This window comes from Leucoraja erinacea, chromosome 2 (genome assembly GCF_028641065.1).
Source record: "Leucoraja erinacea ecotype New England chromosome 2, Leri_hhj_1, whole genome shotgun sequence".
Lineage (NCBI taxonomy): Eukaryota > Metazoa > Chordata > Chondrichthyes > Rajiformes > Rajidae > Leucoraja > Leucoraja erinaceus.
The window spans coordinates 128,036,311-128,046,731 of NC_073378.1; positions in this window are offsets into that span (position 1 = coordinate 128,036,311).

The window sequence follows — 10,421 nt, forward strand, 5'->3', positions numbered from 1 at the left end:
GGGGTCGTAACATAATTGGCCAAAGGGCAATTGTGCATGGCCCGGGGCAGCGCGGGGGAAATATCTCACTGTGTGCCACCGTAAGCCTTCGAGGGCTTCTGTACCATCATGCAAAACTAGGTCCATACAATACACAACATATCATCACATTTCTAGATGCTCTTCATAATATAGCTGTACAGGACAGACCAGAGCAGCCCAGGTTTGTTGTTGTCTGGGAGAATGTCAGTTTCCATCGGGCTGCTCTGGTCCGGACCTGGTTCACCAACCATAATCAATTTGAAGTGGTATACTTGCCCCCTTACTCACCATTTCTAAACCCTATAGAAGAATTATTTTCGGCTTGGAGATAGCGTGTATATGACCGCCAACCACATGCCCGCATGCCTCTTCTGCAGGCAATGGAACAGGCCTGCGGAGACATTGAGGTGAGGTCAATCCATGGATGGATTCGGCACACAAGGGGATATTTTCCCCGATGCCTAGCGGGAGAAGACATTGCTTGCGATGTGGATGAGATCCTGTGGCCAGACCCCAACAGACGACAGGATCCATAAGCCCACCTACAAACAATTGCTGTGTTTTTCTGTGTTTACAGTATAGTGTATTTTTGGTTTTATTTTGGTTTTATTTTTGCTTTAACTGAATTTACAGCACTGTGAAGTACAGTACTGCAATGTACTGTATTGAGTATTTGATTTTTTTGGTTGTTGTGAAAACGTGCCTTCTGTGGAACTGAATAAAAACAGTGAAAATTAAAGACTGCAGTGTTTTATATAAAGTAGACTAGTGTGTTGCTGCTGATCTGAAAGTGTATTCATCTGATGCAAGTGTGTATCATTTTGTCATCAGAGTGACGTTTTGACAAAGGATTGTTAGGTTTTCATAGCAGAGTTTAGTTTTCAATAGCAGAGTTTCAATTTGACATGGATGTGAATGGTTTATTTCCCAGTGTTGTGTCTTATTGTGTCTTATATATGGTCATCACACGCCTCAGCACTGGTGAGTAAGGCAAGGCAGCGCCTTTACCACCTCGGGCAATTGAGGAAATTCAGAGTGTCTCCGAGGATCCTCCAGTGCTTCTACGCAGCGGTGGTGGAAAGCATCTTGTCCGGGAACATTACCATCTGGTTCGGGAATTGCTCTGCCAAGGACAAGAAGGCTCTGCAGAGAGTAGTGCGCTCGGCCGAACGCACTATGGGAACTTCACTCACCCCCCTGCAGGAACTATACAACAGGAGGTGCAACTCCAGAGCAAACAAAATCATGAGAGACCTCTCCCACCCCTGCAACAGACTGTTCCAGCCGCTACGGTCAGGCAAACGCCTCCGTTGCCATGCAGTGAGAACGGAGAGGTTGAGAAGGAGTTTCTTCCCAGAGGCAATTCGGACTGTAAACGCCTTTCTCACCAGGGACTAACTGTACAGAACGTTTTTCCTTCTATTATTTATTATGTAAAATAATATGTGTGTTATGATTGTGTTTATAATTTGTTTGGTTGTTTTGTTGTTCCGCGAGCATTGCCACTTTCATTTCACTGCGCATCTCGTATGTGTATGTGACAAATAAACTTGACTTGACTTGACTTGACTTGACTTGACTTATTTGCTTGTGTGTAGAGTTTTGACACAATGAGCGAAGTTTTGCAAAACGTGTTCAAGCAACGGGCAAAAACTGTAAACATAAAAACATCCCCCCACAATGGTTCCTATTGTGAGGGAAGGCAGCAAAGTCCAGTCCACTTCCTTTTGTTCACCCAGTGTCAGGCCTATTGAGGATTCATTGAGTTACTCCAGCAGTTTGTTCCCTTTTCTGTCAGATTACCCTTCAGCCTTCTTTTCTCAGAAGAGACCATGCATTGGACAGTATTAGAGGCACTTCACTGAGGGAAGTTCATCTTAAAATTGTGGCAAGTGCACTCCGAAGCAAAATAGGATAGCAACTGTGGAAAGACCTATGGAACGACCTAGTATTTTGGGTTGAAGATCATTAGTCATATAGCATAGAAATAGGCCCTTTAGCCCAACTCGTCCAGGCTCTCCAGAGAGAGAGAGGCTGTGTCTTTCTCAGCTCCAGTGGCTGAGAAGTTTTAAGCAGCCTTTCAAGGATTCTGTCGATGGGAAAGGAACAGAGGCAGAGGGGCTTCATAGTTTAACTTATTGTTGGACTGTTGAAACTTTCCTTTGCTTTAAAAATCCCTCCACAAGTGTGAAAATCCCTGAGACTTCTCTACATTGTCGAGGGAGTGGCTGTCATTGGCGGACTGCTGAGAGTGCCTGGAGAATGATGGTGTGAAGTTTTTCGGTACCTTTGTCGTTTTTTGGCACTGTTTCTCTGCCCTAAAGTCATTTTGCACAGTGCGGCTGCCTGGCTTAATGTGAAGAAGGTGCTTTTGCATTCGGCATGACAGGGTGAACTGTTTTTGGATGTGGATGAACTTGGGAACTTTCCTGCTTCTACTGGAGGATTTTGCTTTTTGAGGATTTCTTTGGACTGTGACTGTCCCTGGGAATTGATTTGCTGGGGTGCCGGGAGCTGGTTTGTGCCTCTGCCCGGATGGCGATCGCGGGGGCTCGGCCGAAGGAGAGGAACTACGCAGCAGTGACATCAGCAGCGGAAGAGAGGCCATCTGAATATGAGCCTCATGTTGACTTGGACTGGGACAGTTTTGGTATCTCTGTTCAAACTGGGCCCCAGATGTCCAGGGGAGTAATTACAAAGGCTATGAACGCCTGTCTTGGGAGGGGGGCTATTGTCTCTTCCGACCTCGAGAGGGGAAAGGTTGAGATGATATTGAAGACCCGGGAGGATGTGGCTACAGCGTTGGAGAGGGGGATTTCAGTGGGGGGGGGGTCCATATACAGGTGGACCCATGGGTGTCCAGGGTGAGACCGGTTCTCCTGCGGAGTTGCACTACTTGTATTCCGGATGCGACACTCATTCCGTACCTGTCTCAGATTGGGGAGGTGCGGTCTAAGTGCTTTAGGCTCATGCACCCCGGGAGGAACCCTGAGGAAAAAGGGATCTTCAGTTTCAAGAGGAGGGTGTTTGTGAAGGTGGGGGTGGGGGAAGGCGATGAGGGGAGTTTCGAGGTGGAGTGTAGGGGTCTCCCCAGAACCGTGCGTTGGGGAAAGGCACGGTGTCATGCGTGCGGTGGTTATGGACATCTCCGAAGGGAATGTCCTAATCAAGGGGTCGCTGCTAGAACATCTAGCGCAGCGGCCCAGGAATGCACTGCTGGCCCATCAGGGGTTGCTCATTATGCCTCGGTGGAGCGGGGTGGAATCGCTGACCTGGCAGGGGCTGCAGGCTCTGCCTCGGTGATCCGGGACGGCGGAGATAGCCCTTCTGGGTCTGCAAGTTCCGCCTTGGGGACCCGGGGCAGCGAGGGCCCCTGCCCCCTATATTCTGAACCTGTGGGGTGGCTGAAGGTGAGGCACAGGGGGAGGGGGGAGAGAAATGGGAGCAGCAGAAGAAGAAGCAGAAAAAGAGCACCCAAGCGAGTCAAAAGCAGGCGGGTATGCTACTGCCGAGTGTGGAGATCACCCAAGGGGTGCCTGTCAGCTCCAGTGAGGTCCAGATTGCAACTGCCGTGGCCCAGCAAGGAGCTGAGGTGGCTCTGACAGGGGTAGGGAAGGTAAAACGAGCGGGTGGTAAAGTGGATGGGGGTCGTGTGGAGGCGGAAGACCCTTTCTTTATGGAGGTCACCGTACCATCGCATGCTAGTGGGACAAAAAGGAGGATTGGGTCTGGCGAGGCAGAGCTAGGACCTGGGTCCAAAGTTAGGGGGGTATTTTTCCAGACCTTCCACCACCGATGTGGTTAGAGGTCAGGAACTGGTGTCTTCCGGTTTGGAGGATGAGCCTCCACTTCAGGGATCTCCCGAGGGTACTATAAGATCAGTGATAGGGTAGACCCCTCTGGAGCTGTGTCCTCTGGGCGGGGGGATGTCCTTTCATCTCAGAGGCCCTCTGAAGGAGTTATCTCATCGTGTGTTGAGCTTAGCTCCCTTGGGGGTGTGTCCTCTGGGTCAGAGGAGGTCCCCTCATTTCAGAGGCCTACTGAAGGTGTTGGCACGCAGGAGGGTGGGGTAAGCTCCCCTGGTAGTGTGGACCCTGAGACGGGGGATGAGCAGAGTCAGCCCGGGGGGGGGGGGGGGGGGGATCGGGGGGATTGGTGTACCAATCTGTGCTCCATATCAGAGCCAATGGAGGTGCTGGGGGTGTGTACTGTATTGCCGGCTGAGTTGGCAGGAGAGAGTAAAAAAGCAAGTGGAGAGCCTCTGGGTGTAGGCCGGCCTACTTCAGGAGGTGACTGCTCTGTAGAGCACTATTGATAGGGGAGAGTGTGTCTTCCTTGGGGGGGACGTTAATTGCACACTTGAGGAAATTCTGAGCCAACAGAAAGGCCACCCCACTCGAATTTGGTACTCAGTGTGCCCCTGCTGTAGCGAAGAAGCTGAGAGGGTTGATTGATTCTTTTGAGTTGGTTGATGCGTGGCGGGACCTCAACCCAGATTCCACTGCTTTTTCGCGGAGGTCTGAGGGCGGTGGTTCCCGCATTGATCGAATATATATCTCACGAGCGTTTGCTTCCCGTGTCTCAGCGGCCTCAATGCAGCTGGTGCCATGCTCAGACCGCTGTCTGGTGCGTGTGGGTTTTAATCCAGCGCGCACTCGGGCCGGGTCTGCGTATTTGGCACTTTAATAACCGGTTGCTGGAGGATCGGTGTTTCCGGGAGTCATTCAGTCGGTTTTGGGTGAGGTGGAGAGAGAGGCAGAGATGCTTCTCTTCCCTAAGGCAGTGGTGGGATGTGGGGAAAGCTCTTTTTTGTAAGGAATACACGTGGGGGTCGACCGGGCGGCGGGACTCAGCGGTTGAGAGGCTTGAGAGGGAGCTGCTGGACGCAGAGTCTCGCCTGGGTCGGGTTGGAGATGACTCTTGCGAATGGGGTGTGTTTCATGAGAAGAAGGAAGCCTTGAGGAACCTGCAACTTGAGCGGTCCCGAGGCGCTTACGTGAGGGCGCGGGTCCAGATGCTGCACGATCTGGATCGAGCTTCGCCTTTCTTTTTCTCTCTGGAGAAAGGGCGGGGAGCCCGCAAGCAGCTCGTGGAGCTGCTCGCAGATGATGGCTCCTCTGTCACGGATCCGGAGAGGATTAGTGCCTTGGTCGGGTCCTTTTATGGTTCCCTGTTCTCCGCAGGTGGAGTCAGCGGGGAAGCTCAGCAGGACCTGTGGGAGAGTCTACCGGTTATTTAGGGAGGTGGCCGATCTTCTTGATGGCCCTTTATCTTTGGAGGAGTTGACTCGTGCATTGCATCAGCTCAGAAGGGGCAAGTCCCCCGGGCTGGATGGGCTGACGGTAGAGTTTGTAAGAGCCTTCCGGGGTATCCTGGGGGGTGACTACATGTTGGTTCTGGGGGAGAGCTTGGTGACAGGGGAGATGCCCCTTTCGTGGCGTCGAGCAGTGGTTGTCCTGCTGCCCAAGAAGGGGGAACTCCGCCTGCTGAAAAACTGGCGCCCGGTCTCTCTCCTATGCACAGAGTATAACGTTTTTGCACGGGCGATGGCAAATCGCCTGGGCTCTGTGCTGTCTCAGCTGATTCACCATGACCAGTCCTACACAGTCCCTGGTCGGTCCATTCAGGATAACCCTAAGGGGCTTGCCTGGTTTCTACCGGGATGTGTTAAGAGTGAGGAATCGGGTTGTTTTCAGCCAGCGTGTTGCTCCACGAGGGGAGGGGGATGTTGCGGCTGCGAGAGTGGCCGGTCCTCACCCAATCATGGCGGGTGTCAATGAAAGGCGTGCGCCCAGAGTGGTTTTGAATGAGCTTTTACCCACTCCATCAGATCTGCTCATCGGGCCTCGGTTCTGGGATATAGCTCGGGCACCGTTCCCTCCGCAACTCCCAGGTTAACTTGTCTATCCCCACCCAAACTACCCTCTTCCCGAGTACCTTCCCCTGCAACCACAGGAGGCTGTAAACCTGTCCCTATACCTCCTCTCTCACACTTATCCAAGGACCCAGCAGTCCTTTCAGGTGAGACAAGAGGTTCACGTGCACCTCTCCTAAGCTCATCTACTGCATCCGGCGTTCCTGATGTGGCCTCCTTTACATCGGTGAGACCAAGCATAGACTGAGCAACCGTTTCGCCAAGCACTTGTGCTCTGGCTGCCAAGGCCTGCTGGATCTCCCAGATTAACCCCCCTTCCCATTCCATTACTGACACCCCTGTTCTGGGCCTCCTCCATTGCCAGAGTAAGGCCACACGCAAATTGGAGGAACAGCTCCCACATACTCTGCTTGGGTAGTTTACAACCGAATGGTATGAATGTTGAATTCTCCAATTTCAGGTAAGAAACCAATAAACCCCCCCCCCCCCCCGGCCACATATTTCCTCTCTGTGTCTCACCTGAATTTGCATACATTGCTCCCCTTCCTCGTCCCCCCAAACCCCCTGTCCCCTTCAACTTCTGTTCCCTCCTCTGTCTTCACAATTCTCTCCACTTCTACCCTTATCTCCATTTTGTCTCTTCAGCTCTGGCTTTTGTCCAACCATCAGATTCCCCCCTCCACCTCACCTCAATCCACCTATCACTTGCCAGGCTAAGTTCTGCCCCCACCCCTCTTCTAGCTCTCTGTCCACCCACCCCCCCCCCCCCCCCCCCCCCCCCCCCCACCACAATCAGTCTGTCGAAGGGTCCCCATCTGAAACGTCACCATCCTTAATCTCCAGAAATGCTGCCTGTCCCGCTGAGTTACTCCAGCATTTTGTGTGTTTCACAGTAAACCAACATCTGCAGTTACTTATATCTCCTGCAAGCTGCATGGATGGTTGTCCTTCATATCTAATAACAATTTTCTTGGAATCTGAATCAAAGCCAACATAGCCATTTGCCTTTTCAGCAATGCATAGAAACTTCATAGTGAGTGATCAGTCCTTCTAGTTTCCTAACACGGAACAAACATCACCTCTTAATTTTTATCATTTTAAAGATTTCTTTTCCAACACTTCATGTGTCTTTACTGCCAAAGATTAGCAAAAATAGCATCAAATGTTAAATATTGGAATGCAAATTAAGGATCACGGAGAGAAATAGCACATAGAGGTGCATATAATTGTATGCAGTTCTGCGTATTCAGTTTACTTCTGTTAGTAAATATGGTTCAGTTTCCATGTGTAGGAAGGAACTGCAGATGCTGGTTTAAACCAAAGATAGACACAAAAAGTTGGAGTAACTCAGCGGGACAGGCAGCATCTCTGGAGAGAAGGAATGAGTGACGTAGGGTCTCGACCCAAAACATCACCCATTCCTTCTCTCCAGAGATGCTGCCTGTCCCGCTGAGTTACCCCAACTTTTTGTGTCTATCTTGGTCCAGTATCCATTAGACTTAAACATGGGGTTATAGAGGTGGGAGAATGGATTACTCTGCCCATTATGTGTAATGACAACAAAAAGCAGGTTCTTGATTTTGTCACACAGGGCCATGCTCTCCCCAAGGTGCTGAAGCTAAGCTAATATTCAGAACTTATTTTAGGCCACAGGAATGTTGCACTTTGGTGAAAGAATTTGACAGAAGGGAATGGATACAAAAACCTACTGGGTTCCCAAATTAACCAAACTGAAAAACACAAGAAAAATGATGAGGATTGCAGAAAATGTCTCAAGAGAACAACTAATATCTTGAACGAATATGTGGGTGCCCAATATTAAAAGTCTATGATACAGGAGGAAGTTGGAAACGTTCCATTGTTGTATTAACTTCAGCAGAAAGCAGTGTGGATTTAAATATGACAAATAAATAAAGCAAGCCAATAGCTTGGGTAACCTGCAGCCCAATGACATGAAAACGGAATTCTCCAGTTTCAGGTAAACCCCATTCTCTCCTCAACATTTACCCAGTTGCGTTGTCACCCCCCCCCCCCCCCCCCCCCACCCCCCCTGCACACACATCTCCACTATGTAGATCTTTACACATTTAGAGTCACATAATCAGAGAGCTTTACAGCATGGAATCAAGTCCGACAGTGCACTTGTCCATATTAAGCAAGTTGGCATGCTGGGCTAGTCCTATTTGCCTGCATTTGGCCCAAAGCCCTCTTAAACCTTCCAATCCATGTCTTTTGTATCCACTTCAATAACCTCATCTGACTGCTGGTGACTGTCTTGGTTGTAGTAGGACGCCGAAAAACCGGCGACTGGACACCCCCTACCACAATGTCTCAAGTCAAGACTTCAAGTCAAGAGAGTTTATTGTCATGTGTCCCAGATAGGACAATGAAATTCTTGCTTTGCTTCAGCACAACAGAGTATAGTAGGCACGAATACAGAACATATCAGTGAGTCCATATACCATTATGTAAATATATACACACATCAATAAATAAGCAGGAAATGTGCAAATAAACAGATAATGGTCTTTTAATGTTCAGAGTTTTGTTTCAGTTGAGTTTAATAGCCTGATGGCTGTGGGGAAGCAGCTATTTCTGAACCTGGACGTTGCAGTCTTCAGGCTCCTGTACCTTCTACCTGAAGGTAGCGGGGAGATGAGTGTGGGGCCAGGATGGTGTGGGTCCTTGATGATGCTGCCAGCCTTTTTGAGGCAGCGACTACGATAGATCCCCTCAATGGTAGGGAGGTCAGAGTCGAAGATGGACTGGGCAGTGTTTACTACCTTTTGTAGTCTTTTCCGCTCCTGGGCGCTCAAGTTGCCGAACCAAGCCACGATGCAACCGGTCAGCATGCTCTCTACTGTGCACCTGTATCCGTAATCTTCTCAGGAAGTAGAGTCGCTGATGTGTTTTTTTAATAATTGCATCAGTGTTCTCGGACCAGGAGAGATCTTCAGAAATATGCAAGCCCAGGAATTTGAAGCTCTTGAACCTCTCCACCATTGACCCGTTGATATAAACGGGATTGTGGGTCCCCATCCTACCCCTTCTAAAGTTCACAATCAGTTCATTGGTTTTGCTGGTGTTGAGGGCCAGGTTATTGCGCTGGCACCATATGGACAGTTGCTCGATCTCCCTTCTATATTCTGACTCATCCCCATCAGTGATACGTCCCACAACAGTGGTGTCGTCAGCGAACTTGATGATGGAGTTCGCACTATGACAGGCTACGCAGTCATGAGTATAGAGTGAGTACAGCAGGGGGCTGAGCACGCAGCCTTGAGGTGCTCCCATGCTGATTGTTATCGAGGATGACACATTTCCACCAATACGAACAGTCTGTGGTCTTTGAATGAGGAAGTCGAGGATCCAATTGCAGAGGGATGCGCAGAGACCCAGATCTGAGAGCTTGGTAACCAGTTTGGAGGGGATGATTGTATTAAATGCCGAGCTGTAATCAATGAATAACATCCTGACATACGAGTTTTTGTTGTCCAAGTGGTCCAGAGCGGAGTGGAGATCCAGCGAGATCGCACCCACCGTTGATCTGTGGTGGCGGTAGGAAAACTGCAGTGGATGGGTCCAGGTTTTTGTTGAGGTAGGAGTTGGTTTGTGCCATGATCAACCTTTCAAAGCACTTCATCACCACCGACGTTAGTGCCACTGGTCGATAGTCGTTGAGGCATGTCACCTTGCTCTTCTTGGGCACCGGTATAATTGATGCCCATTTAAAACAGGTGGGAACCTCAGTCCATCTACACTTCACACTACCTCAGCAAGGCCAGCAGCATAATCAAGGACGAGTTTCACCCTGGCCACTCCCTCTTCTCCACTCTCTCATCAGGCAAGATGTACAGAAGTGTGAAAACGCACATCTCCAGATTCAGGGACAGTTTCTTCCCAGCTATTATCAGGCAACTGAATCATCCTAGCACCGCCTAGAGAACAGTCCTGAGCTACCGTCTACCACAGGAGAGGTTAAAGGGGACGAAATATGCAGGAAGGAACTGCAGATGCCGGTTTAATCCAAAGATAGATACAAAATGCTGGAGTAACTAAGCAGGACAGGCAGCATCTTTGGAGAGAAGGAATGAGCGACGTTTCGGGTTGAGACCCTTCTTCAGGCCCTGTCCCGCTGAGTTACTCCAGCATTTTGTGTCTATCTGCGAGGTTAGAGGGGAAATTGGTTATGAAATTGGTTGGCAAAGGATGGTGGCAATGAGATGAAAATGGAGCCAGAGGAAGTGCCAATACAAATGGCAAGATAATTGTATTATGTAAGGAATGATGGACCTGTTTTTATAAAAACAAGTATGAAGACTTTCATGGGGACACAAGGAGTAGTGCTGGAATCTTGAGCAATGCTCAAAGTGCTGGAGAAACTCAGCGGGTCAGGCAGTGTCTAAAGGGAATGGGCAGGCCACGATTCTGCTTGGGACCCTCCTTCAGAAGTAAAACAAGGCTTGCATGTATCTCTATTTCATATACATACATAGATACGTAGACAATAGACGCAGGAATAAGC